At 44.0% G+C, this 19749-nt stretch overlaps 1 protein-coding gene across 4 annotated transcripts in view; it reads left to right on the forward strand.

Annotated features, from left to right (window-relative positions):
- LOC126279128 (CCR4-NOT transcription complex subunit 6-like) overlaps nucleotides 1-19749 on the forward strand; it is an 811221-nt gene that overhangs the window by 78961 nt on the left and 712511 nt on the right. The gene's annotated exons all lie outside the window — the stretch shown is intronic.

Consider the following 19749-nt stretch of genomic DNA (forward strand, 5'->3'; position numbering starts at 1 on the left):
GTGCTGCTGCTCATCCAGAGGTGCTGCGCCCGCGCCCTCGCCCGCGGCACGCTCCAGCAAGGCGATCGCGGAGAGACGGCACTCGCTCTCTCCTTTCTCCAGCGTTTTCTCTGCGCTTTCCGTTAGCGGTACCGGCTCCACTTTCACTGCTGTCCAAATTTCATTGTGCGAATAAGAATCCCGCTTAGACTCGCGAGACGCGATTGATTTGCCTCGAGTACTACTCCGTCGCCTGTCGCGGTCTGATTGCCCTCAGGACGGCTACAGTCTTGTCAGTGTCGTTAGCAGAACTCTGCATCCCATTTCGCCGTCTTACGTAGATCTGCCTCCGTAAACGTTCAACCTATTTGGTTAATAGACATCAGAGTCTCTACAAATGCTGGTTCTACATTACCCACATGCGATATAAATCGTAAACACAGTTTCCCACTGCCTCTACGTACTTAAATCACCAATCGCTTTGCACCGCAGCTCTAACCTTGCAACAACAACAATAACAATAATAATAATAATAATAATAATAAGCCGGCAACGTCATAGGGACCTCACCGCGAAAACTTCACTGTACCTGATGTCGCGCATACGCTTCCAAATTCCCCAGTATTTGCCGAGAACTGGGTCAGTTGTTATGTCGTGTAGAATGAGGTGTCTATTTCATTTTTAAAAAATTACTTTCCTTGAATAAGTATTTTGCCTTCTTTGTTTAGCAGAACCGATTTCGCAATTCAAATTTAATTTTGACATCCTAGTGTGACTCGCCTATATGGCGTTAATGTCTATATTGTAAATAAATGCATACAAACCAAACCGGGCGGGGAATTTCCACACGCGATGGTATTTGTGGGGGAACTATTTGAGTGGCAAGATGAAACTCGATCGTTACTGAGACCTTGAAATAAGCGAAAATGTGGATTGTTTTAAAATAGTGAACGTGATTAATTATAGTGTATCTTCTGGTCCAGATTTCTGATTCTACATCAACATGAGCGGCCGGCGTGGCCGAGCGGTTCTAGGCGCTACAGTCCGGAATCGCGCGACCGCTACAGTCGCAGGTTCGAATCCTGCCTCGGGCATGGATGTGTGTGATGTCCTTAGGTTAGTTAGGTTTACGTAGTTCTAAGTTCTAGGGGACTGATGACCTCAGAAGTTAAGTCCCATAGTCCTCAGAGCCATTTGAACCATACAGCAACATGGGTAATCTGCAAATCGCATTTAAGTGTCAGGCAGAGGCTTCATCGAACCATCTTCACAATTCTCCATTATTCCAATCTTGTATAGCATGCGGAAAGAACGAATGCCTCTATCTTTCTGTATGAGCTCTGATTTCCCTTAGTTTATCATTGTGATCATTCTGTCCTATGTAGATCGGCGCCAACAAAATAGTTCTATAATCGGAGGAGAAAGTTGTTGATTGGAATTTCGTGAGAAGATTGCTCCGCAACGAAAAGCGCTTTTGTTTTAATGATGTCCATCCCAAATGGTGTATCAGTTCAGACACACACTCCCCCCTATTTCGTGATAATACAAAACTAGCTGTCCTTGTATGAACTTTGTCGATGTATTCCGTTAATCCCATCTGGGAAGGATCCCACGCTGCACAGCAGTGTTCTAAAAGAGGACGGACAAGCGTAGTAGAGCCAGTCTCTGTAGTAGATCAATTAAATTTTCTGTGGGTTCTGCCAATAAAACCAATCTTTGGTTAGCTTTCCCCACAACATTTTGTATGTGTTCTTTCCAAATTAAGCTGTTGGTAATTGTAGTACCTAGGTATTGAGTTGAATTTACGGCCCTTAGATTTGGCTGATTTATCGTGTAACAGAATGTTAACGGATTCCTTTTTTGCACTCATGAGGATGACGTCACACTTTTTGTTATTTAGGGTCAACTGCCAATTTTCGCGCCATACAGATATCTTTTCTACATCGTTTTGCGATTTGCTTTGATCTTCTGATGATTTTATTAGTCGATAAACTACAGCGTCATCTGCAATCAACCTAAGACGGTTGCTCACATTGTCTCCCAAATCGTTTATATAGTAAAGGAACAGCAAATTGCCCATAACACTACCTTGGGGGATACCAGAGATCACTTCTGTTTTATTCGATGAGTTTCCGTCAATTACTACGAACTGTGACCTCCCTGACAGGAAATCACGAATCTAGTCACATAACTGAGACGATGTTTCATAAGCGCATAATTTCGCTACAAGCCGCTTCTGTGGTGCAGTATAGTGTCAAAAGCTTTCCGGAAATTCAGAAATACGGAATCAATTTGAAATCTCTTGTCAATAGCACTTAAAGTAAAGTTTGTGTATGAATGCAGTAAGCGTGGATGGTGAGCAAGCCTCATCTTACGTGTACCGTTTACAGTCTATAGGAAACGGAAGATTGCTATGCCCCACTCATTCGCTCTGCTTTGTGCTACCTCATAGCAGGACCTCTACTCTAACATAATTTTCCGATACTCTTCCATACTGTCGGGAGATAGTCACTCTCACATGAGGTACAGCCAACTACATGTTGTTGCAACCGGATTGGAGAGAAGAAATTATTTTGTACTCGCGCCACGAGTTGTGATGCTAGAAATCGTGGCAGCGGTGCCTTACCTTTTTTTTCCGGAGAGCTGAGAGCGCTCGTAGGCAGGGAGTGAGCGGCGTCGGCGTCGGCGTCGGCGTTCGCGCAGCATTCGGCGTCCCCCCGTGGTCGGCACGCCTGCCGTCCATGAGGTCGTAAACCTCTGCCGCCGGCTGTGTGGATTTTCATTAGGATTCTGCGTCGCGCGGCCGCCGCCGCCGCCGGCACCGAAACGGCGTGGGCTGACGCGGGCTCCCAGTGTGTCCAACAAGTCTGACCCTTCCATCACAATCTGCCGCCGACGACGGACCACGGACTGAAAACGCAGTCGGAGTTTACGCTGTGGCGCGGCTGATTCCATGGATTTTCCGTACTAGTCACACCGAGAATTAACCGCAAGAAAGAGCGTTGAACATAGCGCAGTGACCCAGAAAGGAACTACGAATGTTGATATTTTCACAGTCAGCATCCCCGATAACGGAAGCTGTGCCGAGCACTTCTCCATCGCAGGAATCGACGATGTCTGCTTTTATACGAAGAAAGAACCGCATTTTCGTCCAGTAGTACGCCCTTAAGTTAAGACCATGAGGTCTACCCTGAGAAATATTACTACAAAGGAATCTCTACAACGGACATGAGGGAACCTCCATTTTTTTTTCTAATGACATTTCACAGAAGAGTATTCTACTCACACTCGATTTCGCACGTCCCTTGTGCATTAGTCCACATGTTTCGGGGGGGTTTCAAATTAAATACTACTCGTGTCCTCGTAAGATGTGTTATAGGGGAAAAATCGTTCTCTCTCTCTCTCTCTTTCTCTCTCTCTCTCTATCTCTATCTATCTTTTTCTCTTTTTCGAGACTGTCAGGATGTTACACTTTCTACCAGCATACGCTTGACGGTATAGGATGTAGCTGTTTTCAAACAGTTCTGCGGCCAAGTTCGGAATTAAAAAATTTGAATGTTAAGAAACAGAGTATTCAGCCATATACAAATCATGGACTGCGTGTATGAATAGTTCACTTAAGTCTCGAACAATTTCATTACACCGAGCGAGGTTGTTGGACTCTCACTCGGCAGGACGACGGTTCAACCCCGCGTCCGGCCATCCTGATTTAGATTTTCCGCGATTTCCGTAAATCGCTTCAGGCAAATGCCGGGATGGTTCTTTTGAAAGAGCACGGCCGATTTCCTTCCCTATCCTTCCCTATGACCGATGACCTCGCACTTTGGTCTCCTCCCCACAAATCACCCCACCCTCTAAAGATCCAAGATCCATCCAATTTCGTTACATTGCAAGTGACGTGAATTGTTGCGTGATTTTTCTCGATGAAAACTACTCTCCACACTCCTTACTATTATCTACTGCGTGCGCCTCATGTTTTTCATTTAAAGTTTTTCAAGTATTGTCATAGCAATGACAAAAATCACAAGCATGAATTTTCAAGGACTGTGTATTTGGCTAAGGTAAACTCATTTATACTTTGAGTCCATTTTAAAGTGTATTGTATTAAAAATTTATATAAATAATTATTTTGTGCTTTTTAGTCATGCGTGTGTGAGTATTTTAGATCGTTTTCAAACAAAAGACATGCGGTAAATCTGAGGTTCATTTCAGTTTCTCTTCGCCTGAGTCAACAAATATATTGCTTCCTCCTACGTATGTATTCCGAAATCAAGGTTCGAGGTCAAACGGAGGCTTACCAGCAGTCGCGGAACTTTCGACATCCGAGCAGGAAGAGGGCGAAGTGGCACCTTTCCCCAAACACCAGACCAAAAAGCCAGTTAATATTGCATTGCCATCGAGCTGAGAGCTGTGTCCGAAGTTAAGTCTCTAGCGCATCGGAAAGTTATGTTAAAATCAATCGCAAAATTTGCACCAGACAGACAAGAAAGCGACCAAATAGACACGCGTTAAAGGTGTTATCGTTGAACACTTTCGTTTTTAAAATGTTGAAAGATAAATATTTAGTTTCTGTAGATGCTATGTAAAACTATGAACTAATGAGACATTGAGACAGTTGGTACTGCATATTTCTTACAGCATTTTTACAGTATGCTGAAGCATTACGATTGGTACCTGGAACTCCTGCTCAGAAAAGGAAGTTGCTATTCACTCTGCACCTTCCCTCCCCCCCCCCCCCCCCCATGAATCATGGACCTTGCCGTCTGGGGAGGCTTGCGTGCCTCAGCGATACAGATAGCCGTACCGTAGGTGCAACCACAACGGAGGGATATCTGTTGAGAGGCCAGACAAACGTGTGGTTCCTGAAGAGGGGCAGCAGCTTTTTCAGTAGTTGCAAGGGCAACAGTCTGGATGATTGACTGATCTGGCCTTGTAACAATAACCAAAACGGGCTTGCTGTGCTGGTACTGCGAACGGCTGAAAGCAAGGGGAAACTACGACCGTAATTTTTCCCGGGGGCATGCAGCTTTACTGTATGACTAAATGATGATGGCGTCCTCTTGGGTAAAATATTCCGGAGGTAAAATAGTTCCCCATTCGGATCTCCGGGCGGGGACTACTCAAGAGGATGTCGTTATCAGGAGAAAGAAAACTGTCGTTCTACGGATCGGAGCGTGGAATGTCCGATCCCTTAATCGGGCAGGGAGGTTAGAAAATTTAAAAAGGGAAATGGGTAGGTTAAAGTTAGATATAGTGGGAATTAGTGAAGTTCGGTGGCAGGAGGAACAAGACTTCTGGTCAGGTGACTACAAGGTTATAAACACAAAATCAAATAGGGGTAATGCAGGAGTAGGTTTAATAATGAGTAGAAAAAAGGAATGCGTGTAAGCTACTACAAACAGCATAGTGAACGCATTATTGTGGCCAAGATAGATACGAAGCCCACACCTACTACAGTAGTACAAGTTTATATGCCAACTAGCTCTGCAGATGAAGAAATTGAAGAAATGTATGATGAAATAAAAGAAATTATTCAGATAGTGAAGGGTGATGATAATTTAATAGTCATGGGTGATTGGAATTCGAGAGTAGGAAAAGGCAGAGAAGGAAACGTAGTAGGTGAATATGGATTGGGGAAAAGAAATGAAAGAGGAAGCCGCCTGGTACAATTTTGCGCAGAGCACAACTTAATCGTAGCTAACACTTGGTTCAAGAATCATAAAAGAAGGCTGTATGCATGGAAGAAGCCTGGAGATACTGACAGGTTTCACATAGATTATATAAGGGTAAGACAGAGATTTAGGAACCAGGTTTTAAATTGTAAGGAATTTCCAGGGGCAGATGTGGACTCTGACCACAATCTATTGGTTATGACCTGTAGATTAAAACTGAAGAAACTGCAAAAAGGTGGGAATTTAAGGAGATGGGACCTGGATAAACTGAAAGAGCCAGAGGTTGTACAGACTTTCAGGGAGAGCATAAGGGAAAAATTGACAGGAATTGGGGAGAGAAATACAGTAGAAGAAGAATGGGTAGCTTTGAGGGATGAAGTAGTGAAGGCAACAGAGGATCAAGTAGGTAAAAAGACGAGGGCTAGTAGAAATCCTTGGGTAACAGAAGAAATACTGAATTTAATTGATGAAAGGAGAAAATATAGAAATGCAGTAAATGAAGCAGGCAAAAAGGAATACAAACGTCTCAAAAATGAGGTCGACAGGAAGTGCAGAATGGCTAAGCAGGGATGGCTAGAGGACAAATTTAAGGATGTAGAGGCTTATTTCACTAGGGGTAAGATAGATACTGCCTACAGGAAAATTAAAGAGACCTTTGGAGATAAGAGAACCACTTGTACGAACATCAAGAGCTCAGATGGAAACCCAGTTCTAAGCAAAGAAGGGAAAGCAGAAAGGTGGAAGGAGTATATAGAGGGTCTATACAAGGGCGATGTACTTGAGGACAATATTATGGAAATGGAAGAGGATGTAGGTGAAGATGAAATGGGAGATAAGATACTGCGTGAAGAGTTTGACAGAGCACTGAAAGACCTAAGTTGAAACAAGGCCCCGGCAGTAGACAACATTCCATTAGAACTACTGACAGCCTTGGGAGAGCCCGTCCTGAGAAAACTCTACCTTCTGGTGAGCAAGATGTACGAGACAGGCGAAATACCCTCAGACTTTAAGAAGAATATAATAATATCAATCCCAAAGAAAACAGGAGTTGACAGATGTGTAAATTACCGAACTATCAGTTTAATAAGTCACAGCTGCAAAATAATAACGCGAATTCTTTACAGACAAATGGAAAAACTAGTAGAAGCCGAGCTCTGGGAAGATCAGTTTGGATTCCGTAGAAATGTTGGAACACGTAAGGCAATACTGACCCTACGACTTATCTTAGAAGTTAGATTAAGGAAGGGCAAACTTACTTTTCTAGCATTTGTAGACTTAGATAAAGCTTTTGACAACGTTGACTGGAATACTCTCTTTCAAATTCTAAAGGTGGCAGGGGTAAAATACAGAGAGCGAAAGGCTATTTACAATTTGTACAGAAACCAGATGGCAGTTATGAGTCGAGGGACATGAAAGGGAAGCAGTGGTTGGGAAGGGAGTGAGATAGGGTTGTAGTCTCTCCCCGATGTTATTCAATCTGTATATTGAGCAAACAGTGAAGGAAACAAAAGAAAAATTCGGAGTAGGTATTAAAATACATGAAGAAGAAATAAAAACTTTGAGGTTTGCCGATGACATCGTAATTCTGTCAGAGACAGCAAAGGACTTGGAAGAGCAGTTAAACGGAATGGACAGTGTCTTGAAAGGAGGGTATAAGATGAACATCAACAAAAGCAAAACGAGGATAATAGAGTGTAGTCGAATTAAGTCGAGTGATGCTGAGGGAATTAGATTAGGAAATGAGACACTTAAAGTAGTAAAGGAGTTTTGCTTTTTGGGGAGCAAAATAACTGTTGATGGTCGAAGTAGAGAGGATATAAAATGTAGAATGGCAATGGCAAGGAAAGCGTTTCTGAAGAAGAGAAATTTGTTAACATCGAGCATAGCTTTAAGTGTCAAGAAGTCGTTTCTGAAAGTATTTGTATGGAGTGTAGCCATGTATGGAAGTGAAACATGGACGATAAATAGTTTGGACAAGAAGAGAATACAAGCTTTCAAAATGTGGTGCTACAGAAGAATGCTGAAGATTAGATGGGTAGATCACATAACTAATGAGGAGGTACTGAATAGAATTGGGGAGAAGAGAAGTTTGTGGCACAACTTGACCTGAAGAAGGGATCGGTTGGTAGGACATGTTCTGAGGCATCAAGGGATCACCAATTTTGCATTGGAGGGCAGCGTGGAGGGTAAAAATCGTAGAGGGAGACCAAGAGATGAATACACTAAGCAAATTCAGAACGATGTAGATTGCAGTAGGTACTGGGAGATGAAGCAGCTTGCACAGGATAGAGTAGCATGGAGAGCTGCATCAAACCAGTCTCAGGACTGAACAACAACAACAACATTCACCCTAAGCGTGGACACTGGTCAGAAATCATGCATCCCCTGCACCACTTCTCATCCTAGCGACACTGGCCACTACTTAAAAGGCAACCTCCCCAGCGCACGCCCCTCAGATTTAGTTATAAGTTTACACAGTGGATAGGCTTTGAATAACTGAACACACATCAATCGAGAAAACAGGAAGATGTGTGGAACTATGAAAAAGTAAACAAAATATACAAACTGAGTAGCCTATGTGCAAGATAGGCAACATTAAGGATAGTATGAGCACAGGAGTGCCGTGGTCCCGTGGTTAGCGTGAGCAGCTGCGGAACGAGAGGTCCTTGGTTCAAGTCTTCCCTCTGGTGAAACGTTTACCTTCTTTATTTTCGCAAAGTTATGATCTGTCCGTTCGTTCATTGACGTCTCTGTTCACTGTAATAAGTTTAGTGTCTGTGTTTTGCTACCGCACCGCAAAACCGTGCGATTAGTAACGAAAGGGCGTGCCTATCCAATGGGAACCGAAAATATTTGATCGCAAGGTCATAGGTCAACCGATTCCTCCACAGGAAAACACGTCTGACATATTCTATACGACACTGGTGACGGCATGTGCGTCACATGACAGGAACATGTTGTCGATCCACCTAACTTGTACACTTGGCGAATGGGTAAAAAGATTCTTCTGCCTTGCGCGATTTAGGTTATCTTGTGGATATGATAATCACTCCCAAAAAACTGATGAAAACATAAGAGTTTGTCATATAAACTGAAAATAAAAGATTAAACTTTTCACTCGAGGGAAGACTTGAACCAAGGACCTCTCGTTCCGCAGCTGCTCACGCCAACCACGGGACCACGGCGCTCCTGTGCTCACACTATCCTTGATGTTGCCTATGTTGCGCATGGACTACTCAAATTGTATATTTTGCTTATTTTTGGATAGTTCCACACACCTTCTTCCTGTTTTCTCGATTAATTTGTGTTCAGTTTTTCAAGGGCTATCCACTGTGCCAACTTATAACTAAATCTGAGGGGGGGAGGGGCGATGGGGAGGTTCCCTTGTTAGTTACTGTTGTTCTGCCACATAGTTCCTGTGATTGATTAAATAATTTATGGTCTGTTGCGGGTATTACCTACAACTCGGAGAAAGCATTTTCATGAGAAAATTGAAGCATACGTCATGTATGTATGTTTCACTATCACAGACGCGTGTTGCAAAGTGCGTGTGTGTGTAGTTGGACTATTTGCTAGTATATCAAAAAACGCAATTATTTTAACTTAAGTAATCAGTATTACAGTCTTAAGAAATAGAGATAATAGAAATGTGTTTTTGAAAAGAATTTAGTTTAGTTAACGAAACACAGTGAAACCCTTTTGTTCTGTCCACAAGGTCGGGAACCATCGGCCTAGAAGGCGTAGCTGGTCCTATGCTGTTTTATACTGCTGTTCAGGTGTTCCGGAACAGAAAGATTGCAACAGTTTGCAGATGGAGTGCTGATCAGATTTTCCCAAGTGTTGTTGCCAATGATGCGGCTTCGCGTGTTCCCACGTCATTGGGCGACATTGACCATGTCTTGTATTAGTGTGTCTGAAGCAGTTAACTGTCCGGTGCAGGTGTTGACAAAGAGACGGCTTTGGCGATGTTTGCGTAAAGAGGCTAATGTGCTGCGTCCGGCGTGTCAACAAATTTTGAATCCAGTAGAAGACATGGACAGAAATCCAATGTGAGCTTATTTTGTTTATTAGACGTCTGTGTGGACTGAATCGCGTAACGATTTTGGAAGTTTAGAGACGTAGAATCGACCAGCTTACCTTTGTGTCTACAACATTAAACATGTCGTTTCTTAAGATTGCTCATTGTATTTCGCATGATGGATGTTTTGGTAAACCATCGTGGTTTCTATACAAAAAGAAGCAGCAGCTCTGCGAATGAATGTGAAGTGCGAGGCAGTAGGTACTTTGTATATTAAGGTTTCTTTAACTTGCATTCACGGATGAAGCGTTGGAAGGACGATTGCTTGTGCGACTCTCACCAGTGCCACATTCCGACAAATACTCATGCTTGATGTAAACAGGTCGTACATGGATGGCTGAGGAGTATCCATAAACCTTTCGTCCGTTGCCTATTTTAAGAATTATCTATTACAGCTCAAGGTGCCAATACAAAATCTACTGGTCTCAAGGCACAAGCTGAGACCTCACAGCTACCGTGGATTTTACTGTGCGTTGAAAGACCGAAATTGTTTCGTGGTTGGCACTCGTTGTGAAACAAGAAGTCTCATTCGCACTGATCAGTTCCCAGGTTGCTCCGAAGTAAATAAACGTATTCCTCCACTTCACGAAGGTTTGCTATCCAGCAACTGTCGATGAAACCGCATTCTGAAAACTGGGGGCTATGGCTTGGCATTCCTACCCTATACAACTAATTTTCCGCTCCCACTCAATGGAAATAAACACACCGGCTCGCAAAGTTAACTTGCGAAAATAGGAGGAGTAGGCTCACATACCCACTTCCGACGGAAATATAAAACACATTTCCCATATCTCTTCTCCTATTTTTCGTGTCCTCTATTCACGTTTGCCGTTCTTCAGTCCAATACTGAACAGCATCATTGGTATATTTATTTCGTTCCCACGTACATTCAACGGTAAACTGGAACGGACAAGCAAGGCAAGCAATATGACTCGTGTCTCGGAGCTGAGGGCTATGCCAGAGGATGTTCTCCTCATCCTTGAAGTAACATCTTGTTAGGCCGGTCTTCACCGGCTCCGCACCAGTTCCTAGCCGATCGAACATACAAGTCTTTTACGCAAGTCTGACCATCCCCTTGAAGTGTATACCAGCCTGGCGCGGGAAGGGGTTGAGAGGGGGGGGGGGGGGGGTGCTGTGTTCTGCGCTACGCTTACGTGAGAGCCATTCTTGTTCCAGTCCTTGATGAACACCGAGGGTATCCTTTGCTCCACGCAGAAACTGTCTTTCGTCAAATGTATGCTGAAATATTTCAGTGCATTCGTGAACTAGTCATCGCATTGTTGGAGAAGTAGTTTGTGCTGCGTTGTACAATTTCAGAAATGAAGTCATCGTGGAACCTAACTTACTAGGTTCAAGCCGCAACAACGCCTTTGATTTACATAAACCACAGCAAAGAATACGATAACAGATGCAAGCTCAGCCACGTACAGTTCCAAACAAATTGTAGTCAGATAATGCTAAATGGGCTCCATAAGATGCCCCAATTAACTTTTGTTTGCCGAGAAGAACTAACCAGTAACCAGACAACAATAAAAATGATACGAGAAAACGATAATAGGAAAACTTCTCACAAAAGGTGAGATACGAAAGATAAAACAACAAACCAAAACAACACCACATACGTGGAGATACCCTGGAAACTCATATATAAATAATAATAAAAAAAAATTGATGAAAGCAGCACAAGCATAAGAAAGAGCCACCAAATCATCTACAACAAGACACACATATTCAAAATGATAATACACTGAAAAAAGCGGGGTACAAACATTGCGTACGAAACGAATAATTCTATACAAAATCGCATCCCAGAACTAGAACTGAAACCCAAACCAGAGAGAAACTAGCAGTTTTGTAGCTGCCGCCTCAATTGGAGCGACTGTGACAAAACGTACATCGGTATGGCGCAAGATATTTGACATGAAGATATAACGAACACACCGTATTATGGACATTTGCAGACTACCTTCAACAGGAAAGACGTAGGCCAAACATTATAGAAAAAGAAATGAGCATCATAAAAATCATTTCAGACAGACATCGCCACTCTTTCTTAGAAAACTACAACATACACGAAGAATTAACACAGAATATACAGCTATTCAATGATAGGATAACTGTTGGAATTTAAACACTATTCAAAATCTTCGAAAACATGACGCGGAGAAACCTCCCTCCGTCCCTCCCAGCTTCCCTCCATGTCACGCTAGCCACCTCCATCCATTTCTGCACCTCATTACCTCCACTATGTTCAACATCCTTAAGCTTTTGTTACCCGGGACGAGGTACCTAACGTTGGCGTTGTCAGACCTCACGCGAGACCGCGCCGCCGGCTCACGGAACGAGCTGGTCAGCGTGATTCGCGTTGTCAGCGCTCTCCAGCTGCCGCTGTCCGCTTTATTTGGCTGGCGAACCACGCAGTTTTTTACGAAAATGGACGCGCGTGAAATAACTGCAGTAACTATGTCAGCGATTTTCGAAGAAAAATGGAGAAAACCGTGAAGAAAATCTGGACTAGTCGATGGCTTGAGTAGCGAATCACCGGTACGTAACGCTGTACAACAATCTGCGATACATGCTTGTAGAAGTTGCCCGGTTTTAAGTTGAATATAGTTAAGGTATAGTATCTAACGTCAGTCTACGCGTGCATAATATCCATATTCTCGAAGTTGCATTGGCTGCCAACACTCGGAAACAACGTACTTCATCACATAGATTTCAAAGTCGTGTTTCGTTTCGTAATTTCATTCCAATGGAAGAGGAGATTTTTTCAAAGTTGCTCACAGTCCTTGTAAAAGATATTTACCAGCAGGATTCAAATATGAGTCATTGCTTAAACCCAGGCATAGATATATACATTTTACAGAAAGTTACATAATAGCAAAAACTTACATTGTGTAACTTGTGTTTATTTTCAAACATAGACTGACAGTCACGTTAAGACTCCTGGCCACTGCGGAAACATTGCGGTCCAGTCGTTGGTCTTTGCAAGAAGAATTACGGCAAATACATTATTTATAATAAACAACGTCGACTTTTGAGATAATGCTTCCATTAAGGGAGAAAGACCCAGAATATTTTAGAAAACAAAAGGTGAAAACAATTTATTTGCATGGAATTGGACGCGAACTGGCTACCTTCCCTTTCCCTACGTTACACTCACGACGCTGTTAACTACGCTACATCTTCAACTTGCCGATTCGGCGTCCCTATATGGATCACATACGCTGTATAAAATCTACAAATGTCTTTATTTGGTATTAAATATGCTAGTTGTACCAAAAAAGAGACGATTTTGATATATCGTGGCAGTGGGATGTGGAATTGCACGCTGTCACACCAACTGCCCGTCTACGTGCGTTTTCACACAGCGTGAGGGGCGGCTCTACACTCATCTTTGTCGCCGCCACCTCCTCCCCCCTCCCCCTCCTTCTCGCCCTCCCCCCCCTCCCCTCCCGTCTTCTCTCCATTCAGTATTCAGCTTCGACACTGCTCTTGCATATTACTTAAATATATATTAACATAATTAAAACAATGACGTAATACAGAGTTGACAAAATACATATTTAAATTGACAACCAGAGGTAACAGTTACGTTGACAACACTACATACACGAGCGAGAGCGACAGAGACACTTAGTTACGAGTATGGAAAAAACCTAACGGTGGTGTATTCTGTCCTGTTTCACTTGAAGCGATATGTAACGCTGCAAACAGGCGCGAGAATGCAATAAAATATGAGTGCCAAGTGAAGGAGTACCTCGACAATATAAACGAAAATCTGACGTGATATTCTGGAAGGAAAAAGTCACATCCCACTCTCTTGTAACAATCGTTTTATAAATCTATAAAACAAACTACAGTTGTAAATATGTCACTGCAGTCCGGTGACGATTTTTTTATACCTCTAAAACTAAACCCATATGTTATATGGATCCACATTTTTTTGGAAGTTGTATAGACGGAATTTAAATACTTTTAATAAAAATTGTGAAAATGGTAGTGGAGGGAAGGGTGCGTGTTAGTGAGTGGGCTGGAGGAAAGGGGGAGGGGGGTTATAAGTTGTAGAGGAGACCACGACTTGACGACGTTGAGCGATATCAAATAAACTAGAGCTGGAAAAGTCAGGACCTATACACATTTGAATAGACTCGCTCAGGACAGATTAGAGGTGAGTGCTCCATCGAACTTGTCGTCGGACTGGAGACGACAGGCAATATTTACAGTTGTCTGTATTTGATTGGCCGTGCGTCTTAAGTTAGCAGTAGATATTTTGGAGATACGGTTTTCTTTCGTGTCTGGAGTGTTTCGACAGCGGAAGTGAACAGTGACAGAACCGCGGAAACTGTAATTTTAAGTCACGGGTCAACAAGACAGTCGCGGTAGGCCGTGTTGTCGTGAAGTGTACGGCAGAGGGAGCAGGTGCCGCGTGGGTGGCTGCCTGCCGCGCCCGCAATTCCAAAGGCATTTCCTGTAGGCGCGCGGCGCTGCGGCGTGCCGAGCTGTGGGGCCGCGCAGCGCGCGAGCTGGCGGCGGCTGACGCGCGGCTTCCTGCCGCTGACGTCACTGGCCCCAGAGTGCACTGCAGCCGCTGTGATCAGCCGCCGCGCCGCGGCATTCGTAACAAAGCGTCACAGTCTGAAGCAGAGCACCTCTCACCTTATACACCGAAAGGACGGATTAATGTGGAATGGAGTTCATGTATTTATGTTAGAGCACAAGAAATTAAAATTACTGAGATACAAATTGAAGCAGCATGCGACACTGTTTGGGCCAAACTTAGCATCGAGGGTGGGCGTAAACGTGTTACTGGAGTTCTCTGTGGACCACCAGACTCACTCCCAGGATGTAACAGAAAACTTTAGAGGTGACCTAAGTGCGCTTGTACGCAAGTACTCCAGCCATCAGAACAACTTTAAACATTCAATAATCACTTGTAATAATTACAGTTTTGTTAGTGGTGTGCTGACCAATACGTTATGTGACATTACTAATCGCCTTTTCCGAAAAGATGTAAAACATATAGATCAGAACGCCACTCATGATGAAAATATGCTCGACTTAATGACAGGAAACATAGCTGACCTCTTTGAGGACATCCGTATTGAAACTGATATTAGTGATCACGAGGCACTTGTAGCGAGGACAACTAAAAAAAAAGTAGAAAGATCAAACGTTCATCAAACTAGATAAAGAGCCGATAGTTTTATATCTCAATGTGCATCTTAATACTTTTAGCTCCAGAGAGAAGCGTGTAGAGAAACTACAGCTGACGTTTAAAAGAATAGTTGACCATGCACTACATAAATTTGTACCTAGTTGAAGTGTATGATGGGATGGACGCTGCTTTGTATACAACCACCGTAAAGAAACTTCTAAAAAAAGACACTGCTACATAATAAGGGTAAATCAAAGTATAGGGCTGTAGGTGGTGAGACATGCTCAGTGAACAGCGTTTAGAAGTCAACGAATACTGTAGCAGAATAATATAAAAAAGTCTGTTACAAAACGTAAAAAAATTCTGGTCGTATGCAGGTGTTAGCAGCACCGAAGTTCATAATGTACTATAGATTCCTCGAACAAAACACCATGCCCAGTGGCTGGAAGAATGCACGTGTCACAGACGTCTAAATGAAGGATAGCATAAGTAATCACCAAAACGTTAGGAAATATATCAAAATCAGTATTTATTATAACCTGTAACCTGTTCTGTTTTGTGTGAGACATGGCTATTTCGGCACCAAGAGAAAAAGTTAAAAAAAAATATCGTTTCCAATGTTTCTGACTGACCGAGAGAGTGAATTTACGAGATAAAATAAACTGTTACGATATTGTAACTAACTCCGTTTTAATATATTTATCAATGATCTGTAAAACTACCAGAGGAAGGACTCTCACGCTTACGACGGATGACACAATAACGCCGTCCGTGGCAATCGTATTCTTATAAACCCGGCGGGAGATCAAATGTCAGTCGTCACCAAGCAAGATGGAGTCAGCAGTTCCATTAGTTTCAAGACCTTTTTGTTGGAATAAAATGGAAATAGTGGTCATGTGTGTTTGAGAGATGGGTTGCAGCAACACTGGTATGGTAAACAATAAGAGGAATGCAGGCACATCACCATAGATAGTGAGCAGCTACTCTGCGCAAAAAATATTACTTTTTAGAAACTGAGAACCTTTCTCTGTAATGGTGCAGAAGCCCCCCCCCCCCCCTCCCTCCCTATCTCTCTCTTAACGTCTGTCGCGTCCCGGAGCAGGTTCCGTACCCCTGCGTGACGCAGTCACGACTCTAACCACATTCTGGGTTTAGTTTGCTTTGTTATCAACCCTTATAGCGCAGATGAGAGGAAGAAAATCTCCTTGGTTGTAGGGGTTTAGGCTACTGAAGATTGATAATTCCCGTCGAGTCAGCAGGAATGGTTTGCTGAAGTAGCAAGTTATTACTCTTTCGTTAATCAATTTATTGTTGTGACAGACACATTTATTTAGTGAGGTGCCGGACGACAACACCTTATCAGAATTTCAGATTATTAGAAAGGACCTCTGTCAGACACAAGTCCTTAACTGCCACGCGGCCTCCTAACTACCATCTACGTGGCCAAGCTAATAAATCAGCAGCACTGTTAACTACTTCACCTGTACTCACAGGTCGTTTTGCCTACTGTAAAAGAGACAAGCACCAAACAGTAACTTTTTCCTACTGTTCACTGAAATTCCGCTGTTCTAACGCTTTGAGACAAACAGTGAGTCTCTGTTCGGCAGTATTCCACTGACTATTGTGAACACTACTTGGCTTGCAGTTACTGTGTGTCCACCAGAGCCTGCCACCGTCTTCTCGAAGTTGCAGTGCTTATCGCTCCGTCAGGTGCTGCTGCGAACACCATTGTCCCGTGGATGCTCGGTAGTGAAACTGAACCCGGTCCTACTCACTACTAGATAACTCTTTAGTATCGCTCAACGGTCTCTGTTTGCACATGACCACCTTCAAACGACATGTGATCACCTTAATGTTTGATTATCTCTAAAGCGTACTGGGGATTTTTCCATTACGCAGTTCCTATTATTCTGTTGAGCTCGACTCCACCGCTGGCGAGGTGTCAAATGCCTCAAAGACCAAATAGTGTCCGGCTGCTTTGGGAAACATTATCTGCTCTCGATATCCTGTTTGGTATTGCTGCATCACGCCCCTGGGGCGTCATGCATACAAAATACGGCTCACCTCTCTCCTTATGATCTGACATACATTTAACACAACTTCAGGCCCGGCAACACTTAAAACGCGAGGTGTGGACACATGCGGGAAAAGGCATCCACTCAGAAGTTCATGTAGTGTCATATTGGAACCAAGAGCCACCAAAATTCTGCCCAACGCCTTAGTGGGCGTATCACACCACGGGAAGGTCGTCGTACCCCGCGTTACCCACATTTCAGCCCTACCTTTGATGCATCTGTGACGGAGATGAGAACCGCGACACCCATCGTTTGAAGCAGGAAGTTTCCTGGTGAGTGGCCGAGGATAGCACTGCAAACCGAATCGACACGAAAAGTCCTCTGTTGGTGACATAAAGAGCCTCAACGAAACCTCCCGCCTCCTTGGGGTGTTTGTTCTCACATATTTCGCAATGGCAAATGATGTTTTGCAGTGTGATGAGTAAAAGGACGACGTTCTTGCCAATCTTTGATACTCATAGACGATTCAACACTACTCTAAGAGCATAGTGGTACTGCAACCCTCCTTGATAATGATATGTTTCCTTTGGAGTGTAGCACGACAGCATCTTTCGCTCCAGTATACAGGGTGGAGGCACTGGTGACTCCAAAACCATTCTACACAATTTGAACGTGGTCCAAAGCAGTACTGGATATTTATGCTTTTTCAGCCCTCCTTTGACGCGATCACGGAGAGGCGCAACACTGACACGCGTGTGAATAGAACGCATAGGGTCAACTAAGATCTGCCAGTCCGGCCGCATACTCGGTGCTTCCCTCACACCTTTATTGTGCACATTAAAAATGTACTGTCAGAAACTTCGGCAGCCATTCAGCTGATTGGTGCCTCGCGACTGTTCTTTCGCCTGAGGGCAGTCAACCCCACCTAAGCAATGCCTTAAGTGTTGCCTGCCCTCGGGTGCCAGAACGGCTGTGAGACACCACTCAGCTGAATGGATGCCGAAGTCTGTGATAATATAATAGTACATTTATAACGTGCACAACAAAGGTGTGAGGGTGGCACCAATGGTGTTGCCGAGCTTGGTGGAGGGGAGGGGGGCGCTTAGAGCAGTGTTTCCCAGACTGTGTTCCACGAAACACTGGTGTTCTGCGGGAGGAGAGCAGTTCTCCGCGAAAAACTTAAAAACATGACGGCTTTTTCGACACGCTGACGATACTGCTTTAACGGATGTCCTGACGATACTACTTTAACGGATGTAAGTTTCATAGCTGACCGCTGCTGGCGCCACAAAAGACATGTGTGCGTGATAACCAATAACATTAAGCATTTCTTCCAGTTTATATCCTTTATGCTTATGGGCTACTGTGCTGCTGCCATTGACATGGTCCTTTCCTTTTACTGATAATGGTCAGTAGAAAGTTGTATGTCGTCCAATGACTGCTAACCTATGCGATCTAATAGTGTGGTTACACACTGCCTGCCTGCACGTTCAAAATGTCAACTCACTTCTGTTCATTGAGTAACTTATTTACAAGTGTCTCCGTATTAGTCATTGAATATGGCCACTACAAAGTAGCACCACTTTTCAACAACATATCTGTAATGGATTTTTACGAAACTCAGCTGATCTACACTGTGTGATCAAAAGTATCCGTACACCTGGCTTAAAATGACTTAAAAGTTCGTGGCGCCCTCCCTCGGCAATGCTGAAATTCAATATAGTGTTGGCCCACCATGAGCTTTGATGACACCTTCCTCTCTCGCAGGCATACGTTCAATCAGTTGCTGGAAGGTTTCTTGGGGGTTCCCGGCCCATTCTTCGCGGAGTGCTGCAGTGAGGAGAGGTATCGATGTCGGTCGGGGAGGCCCGGCACGAAGTTCGCATTCCAAAGTATCCAAAAGGTGTTCTATAGGATTCAGATCAGGACTCAATGCAGGCCAGTCCATTACAGGGAGGTTATAGTCGTGTAACCATTCCGCCTATGGCCGTGCATTATCGGCAGGCGCTCGATCGTGTTGAAAGATGCAATCCCCATCCCCACATTGCTCTTCAACAGTGCGCAGCAAGAAGGTGCTTAAAACATCAATGTAGCTGTGTGCTGTGATAGTGCTACGCAAAACAACAAGAGGTACAAGCCCCCTGCACGAAAAACACGACCACACCAAAACACCACCGCCTCCGAATTTTACTGTTAGCACTACACACCCTGGCAGATGACGTTCACCAGGGATTCGCCATACCCAAACCCTGCCATCGGCTCGCGACATTGTGTACCGTCATTCATCACTCCATACAACGTTTTTCCACTGTTCAATCATCCAGTGTTTACGCTCTTTACACGAAGCGAGGCGTCGTTTGGGACTTCCCGGCTTGATGTGCGGCGTATGAGCAGCCGTTCGACCATGAAATCCCAAGTTTTCTCACCTCGTCATAGTACTTTCAGTGGATTCTGAAGCAGTTTGGAATTACTGTGTGATGGTCTGGATAGATGTCTGCCTATTACACATTATGCGCCTTTTCAACTGTCGGCGGTACGCTTTTGTGCTGTACGTGCCCCTTCACGTTTCCACTTCACTATCACATCGGAAACAGCGGACCTAGGGGTGTTTAGGAGTGGAAGTCTAGCGTACAGACGTATGACACAAGTGACACCTAATCACCTGACCACGTTCGAAGTCAGCGAGTTCCGCTGAGCGCCCCGTTCTGCCCTCTAACGATGGCTAATGACTACTGAGGTCGCTGATATGGAGTACCTGGCGGTAGGTGACAGCACAATGCACATGATATGAAAAACGTATGCTTTTGGAGGCGTCCGAATACTTTTGATCACATAGTGTTTATGGAG

This window comes from Schistocerca gregaria, chromosome 6 (genome assembly GCF_023897955.1).
Source record: "Schistocerca gregaria isolate iqSchGreg1 chromosome 6, iqSchGreg1.2, whole genome shotgun sequence".
NCBI classification, from domain to species: domain Eukaryota; kingdom Metazoa; phylum Arthropoda; class Insecta; order Orthoptera; family Acrididae; genus Schistocerca; species Schistocerca gregaria.